This window comes from Aquarana catesbeiana, linkage group LG06 (assembly GCF_042186555.1).
Source record: "Aquarana catesbeiana isolate 2022-GZ linkage group LG06, ASM4218655v1, whole genome shotgun sequence".
NCBI classification, from domain to species: domain Eukaryota; kingdom Metazoa; phylum Chordata; class Amphibia; order Anura; family Ranidae; genus Aquarana; species Aquarana catesbeiana.
In genome coordinates this window covers 282,290,087-282,303,601 of record NC_133329.1, presented here as the reverse complement: position 1 = coordinate 282,303,601, position 13,515 = coordinate 282,290,087, and the positions used below count along the sequence as shown (strand labels likewise).

The 13,515-nt window shown below is 44.5% G+C and overlaps 1 pseudogene; it reads right to left on the bottom strand.

Moving 5' to 3' along the window:
- LOC141146803 (carboxypeptidase O-like) overlaps window positions 1-13,515 on the bottom strand; it is a 166,940-nt pseudogene that overhangs the window by 65,403 nt on the left and 88,022 nt on the right.

The following is a 13,515-nucleotide window of genomic DNA, read 5'->3' as shown; positions in this document are numbered from 1 at the left end:
CCCATTTTGTTCTGAAATTTTCTGGGTGCTGCCTGAAGGTGAAGATGATGCCATTCTTCTGCGTGTGGGAGTGTTGCTGCTTGTGGGTTCTGTCAGATTTAATTTTAAAAGGGTTTGTTGTAGTTCATCTGCTGATCTGCTTCTGTAAATTGTACCTTGGTAGTTAAATCTGACTGAAAAGGGGAAGCCCCATTGATACACAATGTTGTGGCGTTGCAGTTCCATTAGTTGGGGTTTCATGGATCGTCTTTTAGTAATAGTAAGTTGGGATAGGTCAGCAAAAATTTGATAATTGTGTCCTTGAAAATTAAGTTCCTTTTTTTCTCTTGCAGCAATTAGTATTTGTTCTTTCGTTCTGTAATAATGAAATTTTGTGATTATATCACGTGGGGGTCCATCTTTCTTTTTGGCTGTGAGGGCTCTGTGTACTCTGTCCAGTTCTAAACGTTCAATAGGGATATCTGGCTTTAGTTCTTGTAATAGAGCAGTAATAGTAGATTGCAGGTCTGTCACAGATTCAGGTATTCCCCTTATGCGCAAGTTTGAACGTCTGGCTCTATTTTCGTAATCTTCGAGCTTAGTTTGAAGTATTAAATTCTCTTTTTTTAATTGTTCCAATTCTGTTATATTTTCTTGGGTTGTAATTTCAATTTCATCCATTTTTATTTCTAAGGCTGCGGTGCGGTTTCCCAGCTCTCTTATTTCTTTGGTTAGGCTTTTTGTTATTTGGTCTGAGGTTTGTTTTAAAGCCTTATGAAGCATCTTTTCAAATTGTAATAATATTACTGGGGATACTGAGGAGGCTTGTGGAGAAGTTTGTGAGAGGATTTGTTCTGTATCTGACTCAAATGGAGAGTCTTGCTGTGACATTTTCTGTCTGTGAGAGCGCCCTGATGCTGTATCTTGTGAGGTGACTGGAGCTGCTTCAGCTGCAGTGAGTGCCTGTGAGCTCTTTGTGAGGTGATTTTTATTTCTGCCACGGTTTCCTCCCAGTACCATATTTCCTGCCCAAACTTTCACAGTTTGTTCCCTGGGGCAAAAAGGTTCAAATGGATACCTTTTGAGCCTGCAGGCTCCGCTTTGTCCTTCTCTTCTCTCCTCAGCGGTGTGGAGCTCTAACAATGCATGTCTGCTCCTCTAGGCTCCGCCTCCTGCCCCCCGTATTACAAACAAATTCATACAAAATATAAATGTTTTTATCACTATAATTAAAAAAAAAACATAAAAGTTACAGTCATTCAAATGCCTCCCTCACATACTGTAGGTGTCCAGTATGCTTTAGAATTTAGTAAGGCAATACAAAACATCCACATTTTTCACAAATACATTAATAGATTGATGATCAAGTAGACAGTGCGATCCTTATTCAATTCACACATCACAAATATGACATTTATTGTCTATTACTTAGGGATGAGCTTCGAGTTCGAGTCGAACCCATGTTCGTCTCGAACATCGCCTGTTTGACCGTTCGTCGAATTGCAAACGTTATAGGCCGTTCATGGCAAATTCGAGTGGCGTGTCATGGCCCATAGTTCACTGCAGCACCGCTGGCTGATGATTGGCCAAGCATGCACTATGACCTGCATGCTTGGCCAATCACAGCGCCGTGTGTACAGAGAGCCATAATTGGCCAAAGCCTGGGTGGCTTTGTCCAATTATGGCTCAGGGGGTTTATACACGCCCCACACTATATAAGGCCGCCTGCGTGGTGGCCTTGTGTAGTGTGTTGCACGGCAGAGAGAGATGTATAGACAGAGAGACAGTGTCATTTGATTTAAGTTAGCTAGAGTAGGCAGGTTGAGTCAGTTAGCTGCACTTACAGTGTATTGTGTATATATATATGCATCCCAGGTGTTGTATATATATATATATATATATATATATATATATATATATATATATATATATATATATATATACACTGTATTCAGTTTAGCTAGATCCGTTCCTGTTATTCTCTTCCTATTATACTGACAGGCAGGTAGGTATTTTTACACTATTTACAGTTAGTGTACTGTGTACCCTGCACAGTTGCACCTACAGTATAGTTGCCTGAAGACAAGTGCTTGTGTGCTTCTCCTGATCCTATTAATAGCACAGGCAGGCTCTTGAAGTATTTACAGTTAGTGAACTGTGTACCCTGCACAGTTGTACCTACAGTATAGCTACCTGAAGACAAGTGCTTGTGTGCTTCTTCTGATCCTATTAATAGCACAGGCAGGCTCTTGAAGTATTTACAGTTAGTGTACTGTGTACCCTGCACAGTTGCACCTACAGTATAGCTACCTGTAGACAAGTGCTTGTGTGCTTCTTCTGACCCTTTTAATAGTACAGGCAGGCTCTTGAAGTATTTACAGTTAGTGTACTGTGTACCCTGCACAGTTGCACCTACAGTATAGCTACCTGAAGACAAGTGCTTGTGTGCTTCTTCTGATCCTGTTAATAGCACAGGCAGGCTCTTGAAGTATTTACAGTTAGTGTACTGTGTACCCTGCACAGTCGCACCTACAGTATAGCTACCTGAAGACAAGTGCTTGTGTGCTTCTTCTGATCCTATTAATAGCACAGACAGGTTCTTGAAGTATTTACAGTTAGTGTACTGTGTACCCTGCACAGTTGCACCTATAGCTACCTGAAGACAAGTGCTTGTGTTCTTCTTCTGATCCTATTAATAGCACAGGCAGGCTCTTGAAGTATTTACAGTTAGTGTACTATGTACTCTGCACAGTTGCACCTATAGCTACCTGAAGACAAGTGCTTGTGTGCTTCTTCTGATCCTATTAATAGCACAGGCAGGCTCTTGAAGTATTTACAGTTAGTGTACTGTGTACCCTGCACAGTTGCACCTACAGTATAGCTACCTGAAGACAAGTGCTTGTGTGCTTCTTCTGATCCTATTAATAGCACAGGCAGGCTCTTGAAGTATTTACAGTTAGTGTACTGTGTACCCTGCACAGTTGCACCTACAGTATAGCTACATGAAGACAAGTGCTTGTGTGCTTCTTCTGATCCTATTAATAGCACAGGCAGTCTCTTGAAGTATTTACAGTTAGTGTACTGTGTACCCTGCACAGTTGTACCTATAGCTACCTGAAGACAAGTGCTTGTGTTCTTCTTCTGATCCTATTAATAGCACAGGCAGGCTCTTGAAGTATTTACAGTTAGTGTACTGTGTACCCTGCACAGTTGCACCTATACCTACTTGAAGACAAGTGCTTGTGTGCTTCTTCTGATCCTAATAATAGCACAGACAGGCTCTTGAAGTATTTACAGTTAGTGTACTGTGTACCCTGCACAGTTGCACCTATAGCTACATGAAGAGAAGTGCTTGTGTGCTTCTTATGATCCTATTAATAGCACAGGCAGGCTCTTGAAGTATTTACAGTTAGTGTACTGTGTACCCTGCACAGTTGCACCTATAGCTACCTGAAGACAAGTGCTGGTGTGCTTCTTCTGATCCTATTAATACCACAGGCAGGCATTCTGCTAGCTGCTGTATAATCAGTATATATATATATATATATACATCCCAGTTTTGTGCAGCTACATCTCACTGCAGTGCAGGCCATTAGTATGTCTGGAAGGCCAACAAGGAGAGGCAGACAGTCTCAAGCCAATAAAAGAGGGCAAGTAGGCTCTGTGTCTAGAGGCAACAGTGCTGGTCGTGAACACGGTGCATCCTCATCAGCACGTGGCCGTGGGACACGCTTGTCCTTTTTTTTGGCAGCTGGCCGTGTTAAGCTGCAACATGCAGAAGACTTGGTAGAGTGGATGACCAAGCCATCCTCATCCTCCTCATCCCCTCTCACCCAGGCTCAGGGTACGTTGTTTGATAAAGCAGCTGCCAACACGGCTTCTTCCCTTGGCTCAATGGCATCAATCACTCCTTCCCTAGCCCCACTATGTCCTCCTGAGGAGTCCCCCGAACTGTTTGACCACAGTCTGACTCCACGTGGGTGCCTGATAGGAGAGAGGAGGAGGAGGCACATCACCAACAAGGCAGGATGCCCTCCAGGGGCCAGCTTAAGGGCAGCACAAGGACTGCATCACACCGCAGAGTTCCGCATGTGCAGGGCGCTGCTGTCTCTGCACATTATTCCAAAAGTTCTTTGGTGGGCCTTTTTTGAGACGAGTGCATCAGATCCCACCGCTACTATTTGCAACATATGTCTCAAGCGTATCTCGCGTGGCCAAAACATCACCTGCTTGGGCACAACATGCTTGACCAGACACATGTTGACTGCCATGCAGTTTGTTGGCAGGCGTACCTAAAAGACCCACACCAAAGAACAAAGAGGACCTCTCCTTGCTCCTCATCAGCTGGGACCTCCAACCCCACTATACCTTCAGTCCTCTCTGAGACCTGCACTGAGAGGAATGAAGGTGTAGAATTAGGTGTGTCACAGCCAAGTACTTGCGGGCAATCTGCTATCGGTACACTGACGTCAGATTGTACCAGGCAAATTTCCCTGCCTCAGCTGCTGCACTGCTGAAAAAAAGTTTGCCCCCAGCCATCCACATGCCCAGCGGTTGAATGCTTACTTGGCTAAATTGCTAGCACTTCAACTGCTGCCTTTTCAGTTGGTAGACTCTGCCCCCTTCCGTGAGTTTGTGGAATGTGCGTTTCCTTAGTGGCAGTTTCCCAAACGCCACTTTTTCTCACAGGAGGCGATTCCGGCTCTCTACCGGCATGTGGAAGGCAATGTCTTGGCCTAGCTGGACAGGGCGGTCAGTGGTAAGGTGCATATTACCGCTGACTCATGGTCCAGCAGGCATGGACAGGGACGTTACCTATCTTTCACGGCGCATTGGATGACTCTTCTGGCAGCTGGGAAGGATGCAGGACAAGGTGCAGTAGTGTTGGAGGTTGTTCCGCCACCACGCCTCCAAAATGCTACTACTTGTGATTCTGACACACTTCTCTCCTCCACCCCCTCCTCTTCTTCTTCCTCCATGGCCTCTTCCTGTGCTTTGTCCTCGGAACCAGCAGTGCTCCGTAAGCGTTCAAGGGGCTACGCAAGTACACAGGCCAAAAGATGCCATGCGGTGCTTGAGCTGGTGTGCTTGGGGGACAGGAGCCACACTGGGGCAGAGATTCTGTCAGCTCTGCAGGGGCAGGCTCAGAGGTGGTTGACGCCATGCCAGCTTCAGCCAGGAATGGTGGTTTGCGACAATGGCACCAACCTCCTCTCCGCCCTCTGACAGGGACAACTGACCCATGTGCCCTGTTTGGCTCACGTCCTTAACTTGGTGGTGCAGCGGTTCTCGGGCAGGTACCCGGGCTTACAGGATGTCCTGAGGCAGGCCAGGAAAGTCTGTGTGCATTTCCGCTGGTCATATAATGCCAGTGCTCGGCTGGCTGACCTCCAAAAGGAATTTAACCTGCCCAAGAACCGCCTAATCTGTGACATGCCCACCAGGTGGAACTCAACGTTGGCCATGCTTTAGCGGCTGCACATGCAGCAGAGGGCCATCAATGAGTACCTGTGCGACTATGGCACCAGGACAGGGTCAGGGGAGCTTGGTTTTTTCCCCCAGGCCAGTGGGCCATGATCAGGGATGCATGCACTGTCCTGTCACCATTTGAGGAGGCCACAAGATGGTGAACAGTGACAGTGCATGCATCAGTGACACTGTTCCCCTTGTCCACCTATTGGAGCACACGCTGCGTGGAATAATGGACAGGGCACTTGAGGCAGAACAGAGGCAGGAAGAGGAGGACTTCCTTACCTCTCAAGGCCCCCTTTATCCAGGAAGTGTTCCTGTGTGCCCGCTGATCACACAGGAAGAGGACGAGAAGGAAGAGGAGGATTGTGTCAGCATAGAGGTGGAGCCTGGCACTCAGCATCAGCAGCAGTTTTCAAGCGATCATTTACAGTCCAAAGAAACCCATGGACTTGTACGTGGCTGGCAGGAGGTGGCTGCGGATCATGTCGTCCTTAGTGACCCAGAGGACACTCGGACCGAATACCTATGCTGCATGGCCTCCCTGATCCTGCAAAGCCTGCGGAAGGATCCTTGTATTTGTGGTATCAAGGAGAGGGATCATTACTGGCTGGCAACTCTCCTTGATCCACATAAGCTTGCGGACCTTTTCTTGCCGTCGCAGAGGGAGCAGAGGATGAAACATCTTCGGGAGGCCTTGCAGAAAGGTCTGTGCAATGCGTTTCCAGAGACTGGGATATTACAAACTCCTGTTCCTGGACAACGTGTTGCTGAGGCTTCGGTCAGTCAAAGAAAGAGCGGTGGAGAAGGTGGCCGTCTGACCGATGTGTTCAGACAATTTTTTAGTCCGCAGCCCCAAGGTATGATCGGTTCCAGCAACCATCGCCAGTGTCTGTTTTACATGGTGCAGGAATACCTAGGGCAAGCTCTGACTTGGACACCTTTCCCACCGAAAATCCTCTGGGTTACTGGGTCTTGAGGATGGATCACTGGCCAGAGCTTGCACAGTATGCAGTTAAGCTACTAGCCTGTCCTGCATCCAGCGTTCTTTTGGATTGCATATTCAGTGCTGCTGGAGGCTTTGTAACCGATCACAGGGTGCGCCTGTCCACCGACTCGGTCGATCGACTGACTTTCATAAAAATGAATCAGTCTTGGATCACCACCAGCTACCAAGCACCTGATGCTGATGTAACAGAATAATTTTGTTTGAAATGTCAGATCCCTTCAAGACTGCTTATGCTGATGCTGAGTGACTATCCTGTTATGCTGAGTGACTATCCTCTTCCTCCTCAATGATCATGCTGATAGTTTGTAAGAATATTTTTGGTTCTGGGCGCCGCCGCCAGTGGCTAAGGCCCAATTTTTCAGCCCCTGTTCAACAGGGGCGTGTAATTACAATTTTTGATGCAATATTTTGCACGGAGAGTTCGTTGATGCGCTTAACTAGAGTATTTGTAAGGGGTTGCAGTGTTGTGGCACCAGTGCCTAAGGCCCAATTTTTCAGCCCCTGTTTAACAGGGGCTTGTGATCACAATTTTTGATGCAATATTTTGCAGGAGGGCTCATTGCTGCGCTCCAACTAGAGTATCTGTGAGGGGTTGCAGTGTTGTGGCACCAGTGCCTAAGGCCCAATTTTTATGTAATGTAATTACAATTCTTGATCTAATATTTCACAGCAGGGCCCATTTCTGCGAACACCAAGAGTAACTGTGAGGACTTACAGTGTTGTGGCAGCAGCACCACCACCACCACCAACAAAGGCCCAATTTTTCTGACCCTGTTCAACAGGGGCATGTAATTACAATTCTTGATCTAATATTTCACAGTAGGGCCCGTTCCTGCGCCCACCAAGAGTAACTGTGAGGGCTTACAGTGTTGTGGCAACACCAGCACCTAAGGCCCCAATTTCAGCAGAGTATATAGGGCAGGCCCCTACTTTCAAACATCCAACTTACAAACGACTCCTACTTGCAAACGGAAGGAGACAACAGGAAGTGAGATTAAATCTACCCCTAGGAAGGGAAATTCTCTCCTGTAAGAGTTAATATGGGAAACACGTGTCTCCTCTCCACTGATGATTTATCAACAATCCTTGTTTCACTAAAAACCCCAAATTGTCAAAAAACATTTGTCATTGGAACAGAAAGTGAGGTAAAATCTTCTGAAGAGGTGCACAGACAGCAAAACAAATGTCACAGGGGTGATAACCCTTCCCTATGTTTTCCAAAAAGCTTAAAATAGTTTTTTTGGCTGGAGCTACACTTTAAAAATGTACCAGTTCAAAATTACAAACAGATTCTACCTAACAACAAACCTACAGTCCCTGTCTTGTTTGCACCGCCTGTATACTGCTGTTCAGAGTATATAGGGCCTGGGGGCCACACGCCTTTCCTTTTTTTAATTTGGGTTCCCCTTCATATCCATACAAGACCCAAAGGGCCTGGTAATGGACTAGGGGGTGGGGGGTACCCATGCCGTTTGTCTCACTGATTTTCATCCATATTCCCGGGACCCAACATTACTTTAAAGCCGCAAGCAGTTTTAAATTACTTTTATTCCTTTAAAAATGTAATTTTGTGCAGGGACTGTTCTAAGCACGGGAAACACGTGCCACTTTACATGCATACTATAGACACCCCCACAGGTACGATATTTAAAGGAATATTTCACTTTTTTTTCACTTTAAGCATCATTAAAATAACTGCTCCCGAAAAAACGTCAGTTTTTAAAACTTTTTTTTGCATTGATACATGTCCCCTGGGGCAGGACCCAGGTCCCCAAACCCTTTTTAGGACAATACCATGCAAATTAGCCTTTAAAATTAGCACTTTTGATTTCGAACGTTCGAGTCCCATAGATTTCAATGGGGTTCTAAAGTTTGTGCAAATTTCAGTCCGTTCGCAGGTTCTGGTGCGATCCGAACCGGGGGGGGGGGTGTTCGGCTCATCCCTACTATTACTTACTGAAAGATTGTAGGCCATGGAAAGAACCTACTAAGAGAACTGAGTTATCACCCTTAAAGCAATACAAGTTTTGAACTTTCCTCTTGCTAGTTTGAGGTCATGTCCCCGTGTTCTTGATGTCAGTTTCATATTAAAAATACTGTCATGAATCTTGTTCCCACCCTTTATGTATTTAAAAATTTCCAGGCAAGTCTCCCCTTTCTCTTCTTTCCTCAAGACTGTACATATTAGGTTCCTGAAGTCTCTCCTGATATGTTTTAACCTCCAGACCTTTCACCATTTTTGTTGCCTGTCTCTGGACACAGCATTCTAAATGAGGTCTAAGTAAATGTAATGTAATGTAGTGGAATCAGGACCTTCTTCCTCCTAAAAGTGACTCCTCTAATAATAGATCCTAGATTTCTTTTTGCTTTTCCCACAGCTTAGTCACACTGTTTGCTCATTTTTTAATTATCTGAAATAAGTACTCCCAAAACTTTTTTTTTTAGTTTTTCCCAGCACTGTACCACCAACATTGTACTCTATCAAGGTTTTCTTTTTTCCCATGAGCATTATTTTACATTTAGAAACATTGAACTGCAGTTTCCACTGCTTTGATCACCAATGTCAAATCATTTTCCATGTCACAGACATCTCCAGAAATATCAACCATATTACACACCTTTGTGTCATCAGCAAAAAGACTTGCCTTACACAAACATTTATATATATATCACCAAAAAACAGATTAAATTGAAACAAGACCTAGTACAGAACCTATTGGTGCACCACTTGTGACTGATCTCTGTTCGGAATGAACCCCATCTACAACCACATATTTCTGCTTTAGCCAACTGCATATCCACTGAACCACCTAAGGGTTAAGCCCTGTACAACTTTTTTGTGAGATTATTTTGTGGAATTGTATCAAATGCTTTGGCGAAATCAAGATAGGCTATGTCCAACACATTTGTGATATAACTAAAAAATTCAATCAAAGTAGTCTGACATGATATGCCCTCAGTAGAGCCATGCTGCTTTGGGTCCAGCAAACTGTGTGTTTTTAGGTGATCAAGGATCCTTTTTGTAGGAGTGATTCCATTAATTTGATAACAACAAATGTTAAACCAACCCGTGTGTAGTTGCCAGCTTCTACCTTGCTACCCTATGGATAGGTACAATATTAGCTGTTCACCAGTCATGGGGTACTTCTCTTGTTAGAAGAGGTTCACCAGTCATGGGGAACTTCTCTTGTTGGAAGAGATTGATTAAAAAGGATTAGTTAATGGTCCAGCGACTATACCTCAAAGTTTTCTTAGAAGAGATTTTATTCCAAGAAGACTTAACGTAAGTAAAATGTTTAAATGGTTTGCTACATCCAGGTCTCTCTCGACATAAGAACTGTACACATTTTTCATGTTGGTGATCCCCTGGTATTTTTTTCTTTCCATCATCTAAAAAAGTTTTTTCCTTCTTTCATAATAGATTTAGTCATTAACTCCTCTTTTTGTGCCTTTGCAGCAATGATAATATATTTGGCTTTCCTTTGTCTGGTTTCATATATCTTCTTGTTTCTGTGAGTCTCATATATACAATTTTTTTTTCTTTTATCAGACCCCTTTCACACTGGGGTGCTTTGCAGGCGCTACATCGCTAAAAATAGCGCCTGCAAAGCGCCCTGAAAGAGCCGCTCCTCACACTCCAGTGTGAAAGCCCTCGGGCTTTCACACTGGAGATGTGTGCTGGCAGGACGTTAAAAAAAGTCCTGCTAGCAGCATATTTGGAGCGGTGAAGGAGCAGTGTGTATACCGCTCCTTCACCGCTCCTGCCCATTGAAATGATTAGGTGCAGCAGCGGTTTGCGGTGGTTTTTACCCTTTCTTGGCTGCTAGCAGGGGGGTAAAACCGCCCCGCTAGTGGCCAAATACCGCTGCTAAAACAACGGTAAAAATAGCGCCGTTTTACCACCGGCACCCGCACTCCCCAGTGCGAAAGGGCTCTTACCTCTTTTGTGAACCATATTGGTTTTTTTTTGCTGTTACTGACTTGTCTGACATATAGTCTAGTTGCCTCCAGGATGGTAGATATCAATAGTGAATCCTAAATATTCTGTATATTCTAAAACAAAAGTAGCCTGAGAGGTTTTTTTTTTATATTAATTTAATTTTTTGGTAGTCTTTGCTGGATAGTTTGTGATTTGAATATAGAACTGGAAACGATTATATATTTTTTTTTTACTTATACCCCTATAGATATGCTTAATTTGTACAGCCCACAGCTTCCTGTGACTCCCTGGGGCTGTTCTCTATTATACCTAGCGATCATGCGCTTTGGAACCGACAATCCTTGAGTATGTAGTAGACCAGTATTTGTCAACCTTTTGTCCGTCAAGGCACCCTTTAAAATTATGGACAATCTCGAAGCACCCTCCAAAATTATGGAAAGTCTCGAAGCATCCTTTAAAACTATAGACAGTCTTGAGGCACCTCATTCTAAAATGTAAAAACTATTCTAATAGTTTTACATAATGCAGCAACATCCACACATGTAGGACCCCCAATGTTAGAGGTGCAAACTAGTACTGACTAGCATTCCAATGTTTCTCTTCTTCCTCAGTTTTACTCACTCATCTAATGTGACCCCAAAGCTGACGGAGAAAGGCAGGGGAGGGTCAAACAAGGATGCAATGAAGGCCTCCCTTGAAACTGATGATGTAATTGGTCGTTAGAAGGACAGCAGCTAGAAGGTTGTATGGTGCACAATAAAAACCTGTGACTTTGTGTAACTGTAAGGCAGGCTTCATCCACACACTGCCTGTTTACAATTTTGGGCAATTTTTTTGCCATTTTGCCAAGGCACCCCTGAAGAAACCTCAAAGCACCCCAGGGTGCTTGGGCTTCCTGGTTGAAAAAGGCTGTAGTAGACATCAAATCGTCAGATAAAAGTGATATGTAAATATAATCTATGTACAGATATATTGGTATATGAACTATTTTATATGAACTATTTTTGAAATTGTTTTTAAATTTAATACAAAAGTAGCCTTCTTCATCCTCCTGAGAAGCGGTACAAATCAGAGAAACATGTAAAGTAAAGGAATAAGGCTTCTGTTGTCCACTTTATCATCAATCTATTATTATGTAGGTGTAAAGTTTATAGTTGTAAATTACCTATGAGACTGACTTACTAAATGCTAATGCCTACTGGACAGATGAGGATGAGGATGATGGATGAGGGATGCATTCTAATGACTGTACCGTTTATGTTCTTTTAAAAAGTGACGTAATAAAAACAAATATATGAATTTGGTTATTATTCTTGGGTACCTCAAAAGTCTGTGTCACGAACTTTGCGGCTGAGCCTGACGTGCAGAGTAAAGGCCTCTCGTACAGCCCCAGCTCAGGGACCACTGGTGTTGTGAAAGTGGCCACGTGAGGTTTGGGTGCCTGAGTTGTCTTCCGCTGGAAGTAGTGATGCGTATCGGGTGCATCACCAGAATGGACTGGATAGCTGGAACAGCAGATATCAGCAGGAACAGCATACCCTGGGCTAGTGGGCAGCAGGCAGCAGGCAGCAGAAGGCAGCGGGTGATAGCTGGTGCAGGAAAACTGGTGGGCCAGAGTAGAGGAAGCTCCAGGGAGAGCCAGGCAGGTGCATGTAGGCCAGGTGAGACTGGATGCATGGTCAGACAAGCCAGATCGGCAATAGACGGTCAGATGCAGGCATAAACAGCAGGCAAGGAATGGTTAAGGTACAGGCAGAGGTTGGCAGCACGAGATCAGACAGATGGGCAGAAGGCAGAGGCAAAGTCCAGATAAAGGCCAAGGTTAGGGCAGGTAGCATTCAAGGGAAGTCAAGAGCAGTCAAACACAGAGGACTAGTGCAGCTGCTGCACTTATATAGGCCTTTTGGCACCAACATTAACAGTGAAAACGTGTGCGCATGCGTCTGCCCCTGCGCATTTGCTTTTTCCTCTGAGTTTCAGCTGTGCTATGGCCAGCACATCTGTAACCAGCCCCTTGCTCGCTCGGTTTCACTCTCCCGACACTCCTCTGCAGCTATAGAATCAGACTGCAGATCGCACCATCTGATTGCCCGGTCATCCAATGCTCCGGGATTAGAATTACAGCTATGTGCCGTTCTAACCCATTTGTGATAGCTCAGAACAAACACCAGGCAGGCTGTATGTAAGTTCAACCAGGAATCTCTTTTATTGGACAATACACAGGCTCTTTTATACACTAAAAGTGGAGGTGCATACCTCCGGCTCATATTACTCTAACAATACACCTGTAATCTAATTAACCTAATTAACATGGGCTAATTAACTAATCCCTTTAGACAGCCTAGATGACTCAGACATGACCTTTAGGCCAGACTGGCCGTCTTGTAGCTTAGAACCCCCAATCAACATTATCACAATCAACATAGACTCTTCTTCACACAATAGCAGAGTTAATTAACACAAACAACAATGGGGATGCCATATTGGATGACTCTTAGATCCCATACTATAGACTTATTTACAATACACATTTTATCAGACAACAGACAGACAGGTGCTGGAATTTACATCAGCATCTCCTAACAGTATCTGTCCCAGCATTATGAATCAGCCACTATTTCTAATATGGCAAATCCAGGGTCCCCAGAGTCTGTGTGTCCTGGGGGACCAGGACCCGAATCCACAGTAATACCACCTCAAGGGTCCCCAGGCATACAGCTCACAAAGAGCACCGTTCCCCCAAATGCAAGGGCCCACGATCGATCGGCAAGAGGCTAGCATACAGTCCCCTCCAAAAGTCTCTCTCCCAGCTAGGTCTGTCACAACATCCCTAACAGTCTGTTTACATTGTTCTTTCATGTATTTTATATAACTTTAGCATGCAGTACTGATAATTTTGTGCCCATGCTTCCATTCAGACCATATTTTATCTACAGCTTCATTCATGGTAGTAGGTAAAGCATTAGCTATCCCTCTGTGCCACCATGGCTATGAGACCTGCTACTCCAATATACAGAGACCGTAGTGTTGTTTATCCACAGCTTTTCATCCCTCGTCCAGTTACAGAACGACTTGTATTTTCTAAATAGCTCACAGGATGCAGGGTGTTCTGTGAATA